Source organism: Bos indicus x Bos taurus, chromosome 1 (assembly GCF_003369695.1).
Source record: "Bos indicus x Bos taurus breed Angus x Brahman F1 hybrid chromosome 1, Bos_hybrid_MaternalHap_v2.0, whole genome shotgun sequence".
NCBI classification, from domain to species: Eukaryota; Metazoa; Chordata; class Mammalia; order Artiodactyla; family Bovidae; genus Bos; species Bos indicus x Bos taurus.
This window is the reverse complement of record NC_040076.1, coordinates 121,916,167-121,931,172: the sequence shown is the minus strand read 5'-3', so window position 1 is coordinate 121,931,172 and position 15,006 is coordinate 121,916,167. Positions and strand designations below refer to the sequence as shown.

The 15,006-nt window shown below is 37.7% G+C and overlaps 1 long non-coding RNA gene across 1 annotated transcript; it reads right to left on the bottom strand.

Annotated features, from left to right (window-relative positions):
* Positions 1–3,173: 3,173 nt before the first annotated feature.
* On the bottom strand, positions 3,174–15,006 carry LOC113894134. Its single transcript, XR_003511480.1, has 2 exons — positions 14,345–15,006; positions 3,174–3,804 (listed from the first exon to the last, which is right to left on the bottom strand). It is a non-coding gene; the product is annotated as an uncharacterized LOC113894134 (long non-coding RNA).

The following is a 15,006-nucleotide window of genomic DNA, read 5'->3' as shown; positions in this document are numbered from 1 at the left end:
TTGTTTTCAAACTATGTAGAAATATTCAAAGCTCAATATATCACCATGATCACAATCATAAGGTACTTTCCAGTTTACAAAGCAATTTCATATGCATCATCTCATTTTATTCCTATAAATATCTTAGGAACTAGAAAAGGCAATTATTAATAACACTCACTTTGAAGATCAAGTAAATAAAGTTTACAAAACTTAAGTGAGGGTTCAAGTTCCTGTGAAGATGAATAAGCAGTTCCACTCTGCCTCTCCAACTGAACGCTACCAAAAGCCCTTGGCAGAATGCGTGGAGTGACCACACAAGAACTCTAAGTAAATGGTAGCAGGTGGCTTGGGAAGAAAAGCAGAACACAACGTACAGTCAGTGGGAAGTTTCCTTGTTCTATTCTTTTTTCATGCATATTTCCTTGTATTTGTGTCAGTAGGAGTCCCAGAATAGTGTACCAAGTATGGAGAACAAGCATTCCAAGAGGAATTCATCTTCTTTTGTTCTTAGGGTTGGGAACTGTAGCCTCTAGAAGACAGAGAAAGTAGGGGAAAGTCCCTATCTCTCTCAGTTTTGCTTCCGGCAAGCCCCACTCCTGAAGCTTCAACCCTGTGGCAGTGGTGGCAGTGGCAGCTAGGTGGGTACCTGAAGAGAGGAGAATCCTGCTCTCTAGTCAGAGAAACCATGTGGTCCAAAGATCATGAAGGAAAATCTCCATTTATTGTCTTTGTTCTCCCACCACTTACATATAGAAGCAGAAGCAAGCTCGGGACCCACATGCAGGTCAAAAAAGCCAATAGAGGACCAAGAAGGAGGGATTTTGGGAGAGAGACTGTCTGGGGAATCACTATAGAGAAGATGGAGCTCAAGGAAAGGACCTCAAAACATTTTATTTGAATCCTTTGACTTATCCCTGAACTGAGCAATATATATGACCCTAAACAGTAAACCAGCTTTGAGAATGGAAATATGAGGTAGACTACACTCAGGCTTCAGACTGGCCCCCAGGAGGCACACATGCAGTAGAGAAGTGAATAACATTGCAAAGATTTTGAGAAGTATACTAATATTTGAACCAAAGTCCACCTAAGGCATATTAGAAATTGCAGCCAGCACCTAACTAAGCTAATTGCTTGCTAAAACAAAACAGTGACAACAACATAAAAGTATTCTCCATAGAATTTAATCAAGACCCAGATCCTCATAGCCTAATATCAAAGTATTCAGCATTCAGTCTCAAATTTTTCAACACATAAAAAAATCAGAAACGTCTGACAAATTACCAAGGGAAAGGAAATCAACAGACATTAACCTAATATGAATAAGATGTTGAATTAGCTGACAAAGACTTTAGAGAAGCTATTATGAAATGTTCAAAGAAGTAACAATAAACATTCTTAAAACAAATGCAAAGGTTAATTTCATCAGAGAAATAGAAGCTATAAAAAAGAGCCAAATGGAAATTTTCAAACTGAAAAATACGATCACCAAATAAAAGAAAATTTACTAGATGAGCTCAATAGTAGAATGAAGACAAGAGAAGGAGTTAATGAACTTGGATGTAGATAAGTAAAAATTGTTTAATTTGATAGTTGGAAAATTGAAAGGAATTGAAATAAAAATGAACAGAGTATGAAGAACCTGAAGAAAATATCAGAAAGTCTAACATTTGTGTTTTGTGGTTTCAGAAAGAAAAGAGAAAGATTACTGCACAGAAAACATATATATTTTAAGAAATAATGCCTAAAAACTTTTCAACTTTGCTAAAGATATAAACTTGCAGATTCAAGAAGTTCAGCAAATCCCTAATGGATAAACTCAAAGAATTCTATGTTGATACATATCACGATCAAACTGATGAAAATCAGAGATAAAAATCTTGAAAGTATTTACAGGAAAATAAAGCTTCACATATAGGAGAATAACTATTCAAATGACTGTAGATTTATCATCAAAAAGAAGGCAGGGGAACAAAAATTATAGTGCTTATAGTGCTACTGCACTATAACAAAAGAACTTTAAACTTCTAATTCTCTCAGTAAAAACAACTTAAATTCACAATTTAAATAACTTAAATTTAAATAAAAATAACTTAAATTTAAAAGGAAATAAAAATATTCTCAAATGAATAAAAACTAAGAGAATTTATCACCAGAAAACCTGCTATACAAGTGTTGTAAAAGAGTATTACAAGCATTGCAAAAGTTTTCAGGTGAAAGGGAAAAGATACTAGAGAGAAATATGGACTTTTGAGAATAAAAGAAGAGCAACACAAATTGTAAACATTGAATAAATAAACAGTATTTTTCCTTGAAGTTATTTAAAATGGTTCTTTAAGTTTTTAAATGGTTGAAAGTAAAAATTATAACATTGTTTGGTGGATTATTCAGTGAACATAGACTTAATAAATATCACAACTAAATTATAAAGGAAGATACGGTGGTAAGGTTTCTATAGTTGACTAGAAATGGTAAAATATTCATTCTAAGTAGACTATGAAAACTTAAGTATGCATATTTACGACTTAGAGTAACCATTAGAAAAATATACAAAAAGACATATTAAAATCAATTTATAAAATTAAAGGTAATACAATATTCAAATAACTCCAAAGAAGGCACAGGCAGTGGAATGAAAAATAGAGGGGGCAAAATAAAACAAAAAATAAAATGGCAGACCTCTCTAAACATATCAATATTTAATTTAAAGAAAAATGATTTACACACGCTAGTTAAAAGACAGAGCTGTTAGATTGGGAAGAGGGTAACAAATATATACAGTCTATAAGAATTCCACTTTAAATATAATGACATTGGTAGATGAGAAAGGAAAAGGATGGTAGTAATATAATCACTAGTCAGAGGAAAACTAGAATATAGTATTATCAGACAAAATAAACCTCAGAGCCAAGAAACTCACCAGAAATATAGTGGGATATTGCTAATGATAAAAGAGTCAATACGTTAATAAGATATAACAATGCTAAATATATAACTAACAACAGAGTTTCAAAATCCTTAAAGCAAAAATGGATAGACATGCCAATAAAAACATTCCATTCCTTACTGGATGTCAGCACTCCTTTCTTTTTTTTTTTTTTTGAGTTCAAAATTTGAGGACATTTATTTTTTCGTTGTTTTGTGTGTGTGTGTTTATTTTGTTTAATTTATATATTTTAATTGGAGGCTAATTACTTTTCAATATTGTATTGGTTTTGCCATACATTGACATGAATCCACCATGGGTGTACATGTGTTCCCCATCACTCCTTTCTCAGGAATCCTAAGGATACAGAAGAATTGAGCAACCCATCAGACAAATTGACATTTATGGAACAGGTCACTCAACAACAGCAGAACACTCATTCTTTTCATGTGCACATAGAACATTCGCCTTGATAGACTACATCATGAATCATAGTACAAACATTAACATGTTTAAAAGGATGGTCATTATACAATCATGTTCTCTGATCATAAATTTCTCATATGATTCAGCAATCACACTCAGCTATTTATTCTAAAGAGATACAAACTTATGGTTATACAAAATATGTACATGAATGCTTATAGACATTTTATTCATAATCACTTAACACTAAAAATAACTTAAATGCCCTTCAATAAGTCAATGGATTTAAAAGTAATCACTCTTCTATTAATGGGTTACTATTGCAAATACTACTAAGTACTATCAGTATACTACTGTATACAATAAAAAGGAACATGCAACACTACTGATGAATCCCAGAGACATTATGCTGAGTGAAAGAAGTCAATGGCCAAAGGTTACATGCTGTATGAGTCCAGAAATATGAAAACCTGAAAAAAAAAAAAAAAACAACAATGTATTTGGAAGAAGAACAGATTAGCTGATGTCAGCAGTCTGGAAAAGGGAGAGGTTTTAACTATTACATACTGAAAATCAAGATCAAGTGAGCTTTTGTCCTTCTGCTCCATGGGAGCTTTCTGTCCTCCCAGAGCTCACCTTAGGACACCTGCGTTACCTTTGACAGGTATACCACCCCAAACTCCCCACCTGCCACTGTCCCCACAATGGGTTGCTCCAGAAGCAAGATCCTTAGGGCTCACCCCCCACCTCACAGGGTCAGTGAAAAAATGATCTTAGAGAGATGGGAATATCAGACCACCTTACCTGCCTCCTGAGAAACCTGTATGCAGGTCAAGAAGCAACAGTTAAAACTGGACATGGAACAATGGGCTGGTTCCAAACTGGGAAAGGCATACATTAAGGCTGTATATTGTCACCCTGCTTATTTAGCTTATGTGCATGAGAAATGCCATCCTGGGTGAAGCACAAGCTGAAATCAAGATTGCCAGGAGAAATATCAATGACCTTGGAGATGACACCACCCTTATGGCAGAAAGCGAAGAGAAACTAAAGCACCACTTGATGCAAGTGAAAGAGGAATGAAAAAGCTGGCTTAAAACTCAACATTCAAAAAACTAAGATCATGGCATCCAGTCCTATCACTTCATGGCGAATAGATAGGGAGACAATGGAAACAGTGACAGACTTTATGTTCTTGGATTCCTAAATCATGGCAGATAATGAGTACAGCCATGAAATTAAAAGACGCTTGATCCTTGGAAGAAAAGTTATAACCAATCTAGACAGCATATTAAAAAGCAGAGACATTACTTTGCTGACAAAGGTCTGTCTAGTCAAAGCTACGGTTTTTCCAGTGGTCACGTATGGATGTGAGAGTTGGACCTTAAAGAAAGCAGAGTATCAAAGAATTGATGCTTTTGAACTGTGGTGTTGGAGAAGACTCTTGAGAGGCCCTTGGACTGCAAGGAGATCCCACCAGTCAATCCTACAGGAAATCAGCCCTGAATATTCATTGGAAGGACTGATGTTGAAGCTGAAGCTCCAAAACTTTGGCCACCTGATGTGAAGAGCCGACTCACTGGAAAAGACCCTGATGCTGGGAAAGACTGAAGGCAGGAGGAGTAGGGGATGAAGAGAATGAGCTGGTTGGATGGCATCACCAACTCAATGGATATGAGTTTGAGCAAGCTCCAGAAGTTGGTGATGGACAGGGAAGCCTGGCGTTCTGCAGTTCATGGGGTTGCAAAAAGTCGGACACAGCTGAGCGACTGAACTGATCTGAACTGAACAATTACAAAGGTTTTAACTATTACAAAAGAGTTTAACTAATACAAAGGAGTAAAAGAAAAGCATTGTTTGAGGTAATGTTCTATTCCATATCCTGATTATGGTGATTGTTACAAGAATTTATATCAATGTTAACTCTTACAGAACTGTACATCAAGAAAAAGGAAAGTTTAAAAACCTTAAGTGACTTGCTGGAGATTATGTGGCAATTATGTGATGAATCAGAAGAAAAGGCAGATTAGATACTTTTGCTCTGGGCCTTCAAATACTTATTGAAAGAAATGATTTGATAAATGAAACAGCAACTAGTTGCATAGGTCATAATAGTTATTTGGTAATACAGTTGACCCTTGAACAACACTGGTGTGAACTCCATGGGTTCACTTATTCATGGATATTTTTTCAATAGGTACTAGCGTAGAACTCAATCTGTGGTTGGTTGAATCGTGGATGTAGAATAGATGATAAACAGTGAGGCCCAGTAGTCTCACCCCAGCATGTTTCCCCAATGGCAAAGATGGAAGGGCAAGTGGAAACATAAAAGGACTCTTGGAACTGCCACATCACCACTTCCATATTATTCTTTTGCTAAAGAAAGTCATACTGCTTTACCTCAACTGAAGGATAAAGAAATATGCTTGGAACCTTTAGGAAGAGAAATATGGCAGAGAGTGTAGAAGCAGGAAGGATAATTGAAAGGAACAAAATGTTATTTAAAACACTAAAAATTATTATCACAATTTAAAAAATTAATGTATAGTTGACCCCTTGAACAAAGCAGGAATTAGGGCCACCAACCTCATGAGGTCAAAAATTCTAGTAAGACTTTATAGCCAGACAACCTGAATCCTAACCTGTATGCCAGGCAGGAGAGGAAGATTTGATCCCTAGGTTGGGAAGATACACTTGAGAAGGAAATATCAACCCATTCCAGTATTTTTGCCTGGGAAAATCCCATGGACAGAGGAGCCTGGAGGGTTATAGTCCATGGGGTCACAAAGAGTCAGACATGACTGAAGAGAAGGCATGGCATGGAAAGCAAACCCGTGGCTGATTCATTTCAGTGTATGGCAAAAACCACCACAGTATTGTAAGGTAATTAGCCTCCAATTATAACAAATACATTAATTAAAAGAAAAAGACTGAATCTCTAGGTGAAGATCTAATTCATACAGAAATGGAAAAGTATTTAAGTACCTGGGGAGTGAAAAATGCCTTTGTGGCAACATAAAGAGAACTTTGTATCAATAATGTATTCTTTCTTCTTTTGTATTGGCTATAAAAACTGTTCATAGTTTTATGAGCAATTGCAATAAACTTCTCAGCACTTCCTCTAAATGTTTCCTCATCTCTTGTACCTTCATTTTATTGGTATTAACAGTATTCCTCTGGACTATCCCCAATTCATTTTAAATGGGTGTGAGATTATGAACATCAATGCATGATACCTTAGCTTAAGAACTAGTGACTTCAAAGCTGTATATCATGATTACTATCAACAATATACTCAATATTCCAAGAATAATGGGGGTTGCTCCTGACCTTTTAAATAAAGGGCCAATAACATGGATTTTACAAAACTGTAATTCACTACCTTGCAATACTCGGGCAATCTTAACAATTTTGATAAAAAAAATATCTTTGCCAAATGACCCAGAGATGCAAATTTAAATAACTGCAATTGTTCCTCTTAATGCTTACTCAACACTGATTAATTTCAGATGTGTCAGACTCAAAGGTTTCCACTGCCAAACTTTCTAAATATTCCTTTTAACAGCTGAAAGATATCAAAAGTTAAAGGAATAAAAAGTAGTTTAATTTGGACATGCCTTAAAACCAAGCTAACTAGCATAGGATTAATGCTTGTTTTATTTGGAAGGATCTTAAATTTGGAAAAACATTCTTGTATCCCTTGATTACTGGCTGTGTCATTTGCCAAGAATGATCATACAAGTTTATTCATAATATGGTGGTAGGATGCTTCTACATACCGTAATTGTACAGCACATGCATGAGGATCTTATGCATAAACCAACAATATAAGAAATATTAAACTGAAATTAATCTTTATACTATTTAAAATTCCTTTTTAAACTTTTCTAAACATTTTATGAACAGTTTAATAATTTTAATGTTCTATCTTTGTGGAAGATTGTTGAAGATTGACCTCACAAAATTGCACTTGGAAATTCTAGGACTCCTATTATTAAAGATGATTAGACTGATACAGAGAAAATTTGCATTCAAATAAAAAACTGTATAACTCTTCATTTAAGATAAAAGTCATTAGTATACATTCAAAATCACTGAAGCACTTAAAAAAAAAAAAATACCTCTACTTGGACCTTACCCCTAGAGATTCTAGTTTTTTTGGTCTGAGTTAAGATATTAGTATCAGCATTTTTTAGATGCTGCCCCAGGTAATTTTAATGTGCAGCCTAAGTTGAAAAACAGTAATCTGGTGTTTTCTTTTAAATCATTGTGGTATGACCCCCATCAAAGATGATAAAATCTTAGGCTTTCTATCTAGAAATACAGGGACCAGACCAAAGGGGCAATCAGATTCAGGTTTCCACTGATACACTGTGAAGTGTAATGTTGACAAAGGAGAGAGAAGGGAATCAGAGATGACAGATGCTGAGATGATTGTGAAAAACCTGAAATGCTTATCTTGGAAAGCATTTAGGAAAACTACAATCCATTTGCACTGCGAACACATAGAAAGAGCATTCCACTTAGTCTGTGTTCCTTTAGCAAGCAGACCAAGAGCAAATAGGAAGAAGTTATGAGGACAGTTGACAGCACAATAGAAGGAAAAGCATTTTGCCAACAAGATCTTTAGGCTTCCCAGATGGCTCAATGGTAAAGAATCCGCCTGCCAGTGCAGGAGATGCAGGTTCTATCCCTCAGTTGGGAAGATCCCCTGGAGGAGGAAACAGCAACCCACTCCAGTATTCCCACCTAGGAAATCCCATGGACAGAGAGGCCTAGCAGGGTACAGTCCACGGGACCTCAAAGCGTCGGACACGACTTAGTGACTAAACAACAAGATCTTTTCAGCCATGGATGAGCAATCTGCAAACCCTCAAGCAGAGGTCTAGTGATCTATCCTGGACATGGGAAGGAGGCTAGACTATGTGACCTTTTATTTCCCATTGTACGAATAACCTGAGATAACATCTTGAAGCTTCTTGAAATTTCTCAAACTGAGACTGTGCTTTTGGAAGTGATGAAGCAAAAGACTGAGGGAACTCAGACTACTGTTTGGAATCAAAGTTGTCTATACTCGTGAGATGTCTCTTTATGTGGTTGCACCAAATCTAACTTGACCAACTTAGCATTGGTCGACTCTTTGAACCTAGTATGCCCTCAGGAGAAATTGGTTATTTTCGTCTTCCAATACAAAGGATTAGGTAAAAATGCAACATGTTAAGTGTGGAAAAGATAATAGAGGGTGGAAAGGTAAGAGAAAACAGTTGTGATTACTGCTATTAAATATGTGAAAGAGAAGCCCAAATTAAAAGGCATTCATTTTTTTCCACATAATTTTCAAATGTACAAAAATACACTTTAAGGAGAAGTTACAAGAGACAGTTCAGCACCATTAAGAAAATGCTTTGCTGTGTCTGTGTCAAGATTCAATAACTTGGCCATCAGCAGATTCCAATGCAAGGGTGGTAAACTGTATCTATAAATCTAAATCAAATCTATAATATCAGATTCCATGATATTATATTGTATCAGGCACAGGCATATAAGAGACACCTAATAAACAATCCCTAAATGAAGTTTTCAAGTACATTCTGGATGATCATCAACCAGGGAAACTTGAAAGGGATTTATTTGCCTAGGGTGATAACAGGAAAGAGACTGAACTACCTAGCTTTTAAGACCACTCCAATCTGGAGTTTCTATCGTTTGTTGTTAAGAGCCCATCATAGACACCAAGTCATGTCCAACCCTACAACGCCAGGGACTGCAGCATACCAGGCTTCCCTGTCGGTCACTATCTCTCAGAGTGGCCATGATCATATTCTATTGTTAGATGATACAAATTAAATCCCCAAACCCTAAAATAATGCTAGGTTTTAATTATTTTAAAATCAATACATAACTAAATCTATCTTCTTCAAATATATATCTTTTCCTTAAACATATGATTAGTATATTAGGTAAAAATAAGCCATCTTGCAAGCCTAGAAAACTAAGTGGGTTTTTTTTTTTTTAAAATTGAAGTATAGTTGATTTACAATGTTGTTAATCCCTGTTATACAACAAAGTGATCTGAATGCAGAGTTCCAAACAATAGCAAGAAGAAATAAGAAAGCCTTTCTCAGAGATCAATGCAAAGAAATAGAGGAAAACAACAGAATGGGAAAGACTAGAGATCTCTACAAGAAAATTAGAGATACCAAGGGAACATTTCATGCAAAGATGGGCTCAATAAAGGACAGAAATGGTATGGACCTAACAGAAGCAGAAGACATTAAGAAGAGATGGCAAGAATACACAGGAGAACTGTAAAAAAATATCTTCACGACCCAGATAATCACGATGGTGTGATCACTAACCTAGAGCCAGACATCCTGGAATGTGAAGTCAAGTGGGCCTTAGAAAGCATCACTACAAACAAAGCTAGTGGAGGTGATGGAATTCCAGTTGAGCTATTTCAAATCCTGAAAGATGATGCTGTGAAAGTGCTGCACTCAATATGCCAGCAAATGTGGAAAACTCAGCAGTGGCCACAGGACTGGAAAAAGTAGTTTTCATTCCAATCCCAAAGAAAGGCAATGCAAAAGAATGCTCAAACTACTGCACAATTGCATTCATCTCACATGCTAGTAAAGTAATGCTCAAAATTCTCCAAGCCAGGCTTCAGCAATACGTGAACTGTGAACTTCCTGATGTTCAAGCTGGTTTTAGAAAAGGCAGAGGAACCAGAAATCAAATTGCCAACATCTGCTGGATCATGCAAAAAAGCAAGAGAGTTCCAGAAAAACATCTATTTCTGCTTTATTGACTAGGCCAAAGCCTTTGACTGTGTGGATCACAATAAACTGTGGAAAATTCTGAAAGAGATGGGAATACCAGAACACCTGACCTGCCTCTTGAGAAATCTGCATGCAGGTCAGGAAGCAACAGTTAGAATTGGACATGGAACAACAGACTGGTTCCAAATAGGAAAAGGAGTACATCAATGCTGTATATTGTCACCCTGCTTATTTAACTTATATGCAGAGTACATCATGAGAAACGCTGGACTGGAAGAAACACAAGCTGGAATCAAGATTGCCGGGAGAAATATCAATAGCCTCAGATATGCAGATGACATCACCCTTATGGCAGAAAGTGAAGAGGAACTCAAAAGCCTCTGGATGAAAGTGAAAGTGGAGAGTGAAAAAGTTGACTTAAAGCTCAACATTCAGAAAACGAAGATCATGGCATCCGGTCCCATCACTTCATGGGAAATAGATGGGGAAACAGTGGAAACAGTGTCAGACTTTATTTTTGGAGGCTCCAAAATCACTGCATATGGTGACTGTAGCCATGAAATTAAAAGACGCTTACTCCTTGGAAGCAAAGTTATGACCAACCTAGATAGCATATTCAAAAGCAGAGACATTACTTTGCCAACAAATGTCTGTCTAGTCAAGGCTATGGTTTTTCCTGTGGCCATGTATGGATGTGAGAGTTGGACTGTGAAGAAGGCTGAGCACCGAAGAATTGATGCTTTTGAAGTGTGGTGTTGGAGAAGACTCTTGAGAGTCCCTTGGACTGCAAGGAGATCCAACCAGTCCATTCTGAAGGAGGTCAGCCCTGGGATTTCTTTGGAAGGAATGATGCTAAATCGAAACTCCAGTACTTTGGCCACCTCATGCGAAGAGTTGACTCATTGGAAAAGACTCTGATGCTGGGAGGGATTGGGGGCAGGAGGAGAAGGGAGAAGGGGACGACAGAGGATGAGATGGTTGGATGGCATCACTGACTCAATGGACGTGAGTCTGAGTGAACTCCAGGAGTTGGTGATGGACAGGGAGGCCTGGTGTGCTGGGATTCATGGGGTCGAAAAGAGTCGGACCCGACTGAGCGACTGAACTGAACTGAACTGAACTGAAATGTACTTACATTCTTTTTTAAATATACTTTTCTATTATTATTTATCATAGGATTTTTTTTTAATTGCTTTACAGTGTGGTTTGACATTTCAACCTTATTTCTTTCCATACCTCTCTGTTGTGGACCTGACACTTCTTAGTGGAGACTCCCTTCCAAATAGTGACTTGGGATCCAGACACCTTTGTATATATGCTTCAAGGGTCGCTATGATTTGGGCCTTGGAAGTGATCCACATCACTTCTGCTCATAGGCCAGTATCCAAAATCAGTCATAAGACCCCACCTAACCATGAGTGGGTGGAAAATATGGGAAGCACATGGATATGCAGGAAGAGTAACCACCACAAATGTAAACCATCACTGAGGATTTATATTCCGGGCTACAAGCATCTGAGCTCTCCCAATTAATCATGTCACACAGACAAGCTCTCATTCTGCACATCTTGTTCTGTCCTCATTTTAGACCTCAAAAAAAAAAAAAAAAACCAAAAGCACTGGAATAAATATTTGCAAGCAAGTCTGCTAAGTGTTGAAACTGTTTGAAAAACAGTACATACAATATGCTTCCCCTCAAAATACAACCTGAAATTTTAAGATCAAAACAAATGTCCCAAATTCAAAGTTATAACCTTTGTAATCAACAAAGTTCAGTTCAGTTCAGTTCAGTTGCTCAGTCGTGTCCAACTCTTTGTGACCCCATGAATCGCAGCACGCCAGGCCTACCTATCCATCACCAACTCCTGGAGTTCACTCAGACTCATGTCCATCGAGTCAGTGATGTTATCCAGCCATCTCATCCTCTGTCGTCCCCTTCTCCTCCTGCCCCCAATCCCTCCCAGCATCAGAGTCTTTTCCAATGAGTCAACTCTTTGCATGAGGTGGCTAAAGTACTGGAGTTTCGATTTAGCATCATTCCTTCCAAAGAAAGCCCAGGGCTGATCTCCTTCAGAATGAACTGGTTGGATCTCCTTGCAGTCCAAGGGACTCTCAAGAGTCTTCTCGAACACCACGGTTCAAAGGCATCAATTCTTTGGCGCTCAGCCTTCTTCACAGTCCAACTCTCACATCCATACATGACCACAGGAAAAACCATAGCCTTGACTAGATGGACCTTTGTTGGCAAAGTAATGTCTCTGCTTTTGAATATGCTATCTAAGTTGGTCATAACTTTGCTTCCAAGGAGTAAGCGTCTTTTAATTTCATGGCTGCAGTCACCATCTGCAGTGATTTTAGAGCCCCCCACCCAAAAAGTCTGACACTGTTTCCCCATCTATTTGCCATGAAGTGATGGGACCGGATGCCATGATCTTCGTTTTCTGAATGTTAGATGGGGCTTAATGTCCATTTTTCATATCCTCCTTTTGAACTATAATTAGTCATTATAACTCCTCGATCTCATTGTTCTCTCTCACGTCTTTATCACTTTACACACTTGATTCACTGTTTGTTGCCCTTTAAACATCTCAGATCTGCCAGATCCTTTACCAATTTTAAACAGTTCAAAATATATACTCCTTATTTGTATAAAAATACTTTTCCCCAAGTCTGTTTTACTCAAACTATTACTGACATGCAGTCAAGAAGTTTCCAAACTCTGTTTTTTCTTTCTGACATTATCCACATTACAGCTCTTCCAAACAATTCTATTTTTTAATAAATTCATACAGGTCCATACTTTTGAAATTATGAAGTTTTAATTAATTACATTATTGATCACATTTCTAGCACAATACTGAATAGATGTTAAAATGGTGTTAAAACCAACAAGCCGTACCCAGGGAGCAGTGCAATCTGTAACTATGGTAACAACATTAGTTTCAGTGAAAATACACCTCAAGGACACACTCTCCTTGGCATTTGGAAATCCACTGTTTTCACATATTTCTACTTTAGAACAATTTCTTAAAGTGTGATGATAAAATAGAGAGTTTTTAGTCAGTATATCCTGGAGTAGGGAATGCAACCCACTCCAGTATTTTTGCCTGGAAAATTCCAAGGACAGAGGAGACTGGTGGGCTATAGTCCAGGAGGTTGCAAAAGAGTTGGAAACAACTGAGCAATTGAACACAAGCATGAGTCAATATATAGATATAATGCTTTTGAATTTTTTAAAAAACTGTTTTAAGATGTATAAAACCAAGTTCATTCAATTCAAAATACTTACTGAAAGGCTAATACAACATATGGCCACCAAGCAGGTTACTCATAAACTGACCACTCCCTGTCTCCGTCCTTTTGCCAGGATGTTGAGGATAACAGAGGTATGGGTTTCTTTTTATAACATCTTAGTACTTTGTACATTACTCTATCCAACTTGGGGCCACCTACATATTCTTTTATTCAGGAACAGAGTGTACAGTCTTTCTCATCTTTACCTCATATATCATAGCTAAAGAACACAGATTTATTTTTTATTTTGGGTCTGTTAAATTGAAAACTCCTATTTCCTTCAGGGATCATTTTGATTCAAATACAAAATCTCAGACATAAAACCAACTCCCAATTACTCATTCACACATACAAGTACCTACTGTATGCCAGGCTACAAGCTAAGTTCTAAAACTGAAAAGACTGGATAAGGACCAGTCCCTTCTGTCAGAAGCTTATGACTGGGCTTTCCTGGTGGCTCAGTAGTAAAGAATCTGCCTGCCAAGGTAGGAGACACAGGTTTGCTCCCTGGTCGAGGTAGATCCCACATGCCATGGAACAGCTAAGCCCATGCACCACAATTGTTGAGCCTGCACTCTAGAGCCCAGAAGCTGAAACTACTGAAGCCTGCATGCCCTACAGTCAGTGCTCAGCAACAAGAAAAGCCACCAAATTGAGAAACCCACACACTGCAACTAGAAAGTAGCCCCTGCTTGCTGCAATTAGAGAAAAGCCCATGCAGCAAAGACCTAGCATAGCCAAAAATAAATAAATAAAATTCTAAAAAAAAAAAAAGAAGCTTATGGCCTTATTGAGGAAAATGAAATAAGTAATTCAGTATGTTAAGTACTCAGGAAAACAGTTCCATTTAGAGAGGAAGTATAAGCAATTATCCCTGTTCAGTATCAATTGGTGTGTAGTAAACTATGCAGAACCTAGTGACTCAAAACAATGTTACCTTTGTCTCTTGTGGCTCTGTAGGTTAACTGGGGTCAGCTGGGTGGTCCTTGCTTGGGGACTCACATGTGGTTGCAAAAGTCAACTATGAGGACAAGTCATCTGAAGGTTCAATTGAGCTCAATGTCCAAATAATTCACTCAGTGCCAAATGATGATGGAATTGAGTTTTCACTATTGGAGTGCTTGTATGTGGCATGGACTTTCCACAGAATGGCACCTGGATTCCAAAAGGAGAGTCTAGGAATGAATGTTCCAAGAAATCAAAGCCATGAGGTCCTGCATCACTCATCTTGGAAGTTATACAGAGTAAGTTCTACTGCACTCCATTGGTTGCAGACGGCCCACCCAGGTTCAAGGTGAGAAGGAACCATGCAGAGGGATGAATCTTGGGATGGGTCATTGAGGACTGTCTTTGGAACTTGGCACAGAAACCTAAATCACTTAGGTTTCAAAAATACACATACTTTTAAATTTCCTCTCCTCTTGGTTCACAGAAGATCAAAAGGAAAGCACTCTTAGGACAATATGAAAGTCAACAAAGTCACTATAGAGTTATATGAGCAGCACCTGACTTTAGCCAAGCATCCAGGGTGCTGCTGCTGCTAAGTTGCTTCAGTCGTGCCTGACTCTGTGCGACCCCATAGACGGCAGCCCACCAGGC